Source organism: Ascaphus truei, chromosome 15 (genome assembly GCF_040206685.1).
Source record: "Ascaphus truei isolate aAscTru1 chromosome 15, aAscTru1.hap1, whole genome shotgun sequence".
Taxonomy (NCBI): Eukaryota; Metazoa; Chordata; class Amphibia; order Anura; family Ascaphidae; genus Ascaphus; species Ascaphus truei.
The window spans coordinates 20,756,038-20,757,307 of record NC_134497.1 but is presented as its reverse complement, the minus strand read 5'-3'; the positions used below and the strand labels follow the sequence as shown (position 1 = coordinate 20,757,307).

The 1,270-nt window shown below is 60.0% G+C and overlaps 1 protein-coding gene across 1 annotated transcript in view; it reads left to right on the top strand.

Moving 5' to 3' along the window:
- The window catches only part of LOC142466359 (zinc finger protein 341-like), a 22,220-nt gene that overhangs the window by 20,253 nt on the left and 697 nt on the right, over window positions 1–1,270 (top strand). The gene's annotated exons all lie outside the window — the stretch shown is intronic.

Below are 1,270 nucleotides of genomic sequence, written 5' to 3'. Positions count from 1 at the left end.
TTACTAATGAATGTTAAAAGTGAAGACAACCAAATCTTTGCTATTAACCCTGTTAGATTTGTTTTTAAGGAGAAGCCAATTGAATGCTTTGCAGAGATTGATTTCCTGCTGGGCCACGTGAGGTTGCACCTTTAAACATGCCACGGCCGTCAGCTCACTTTGGGCTGGGAGGGGCGGGCTGTTTAAAGGGCAAGGGGACAGGCGCCAGCTAAATACGGCCCGCATCCCCGGGGGCTATATTTAGGTTCTGTGACACATTAGGGTTGGGAACATCGAGTATCGTTATAATATAACCGCATTTTGTATTTATATAGCGCGTGGCCACCCCGTGGCGCATCACACGTGGAAATGTGACACCGGTGCAGCCACCTTTGGGGTGGAACCCCAGTAGTGTAGTCGGGGGAGGGGGTTTCTTTGTTGTAAACTTTAACTATTACCCCGGGGGGGGGGTGGCCAGCTCCCGTCCTCAAGGGCCACCAATGGGTCGGGTTTTAAGGATATCCCTGCTTCAGCACAGTCTTTGACTGAGACACTGATTGAGCCACCTGTGCTGAAGCAGGGATATCCTGAAAGCCTGACCTGTTGGTGGCCCTCGAGGACTGGGGTTGCCCGCCCCTTGCACTACACTATAAAGGAAATCACAAGGAAGTCCCATTTCACTTCGGGGTCCCTAAAAAGTTTCCCCTCCCTGTGCTGGAGGGGGAGGAGGGCAGAGGAGAGGGTGGAGGGCAGGGGGAGTGGGAGGAGGAGGGCAAGGGAGGAGGGCAATGGAGGGGGAGGAGGGCAATGGAGGGGGAGGAGGGCAGAGGAGAGGGAGGAGGGCAGGGGGAGTGGAGGAGGAGGGCAAGGGAGGAGGGCAGGGGAGGAGGGCAATGGAGGGGGAGGAGGGCAGAAGAGAAGGAGGGCAGGGGGAGTGGGAGGAGGAGGGCAAGGGAGGAGGGCAGGGGAGGAGGGCAATGGAGGGGAGGAGGGCAGAGGAGAGGGAGGAGGGCAGGGGGAGTGGGAGGAGGAGGGAAAGGGAGGAGGGCAGGGGAGGAGGGCAATGGAGGGGGGGAGGGCAGAGGAGAGGGAGGGGGGCAGGGGAGTGGGAGGAGGAGGGCAGGGGAGGAGGGCAATGGAGGGGGAGGAGGGCAGAGGCGAGGAGGAGGACAGAGGGAGTGGGAGGAGGAGGGCAAGGGAGGAGAGGGCAGGGGAGGAGGGCAATGGAGGGGGAGGAGGGCAGAGGAGAAGGAGGGCAGGGGGAGTGGGAGGAGGAGGGCAAGGGAGGAGG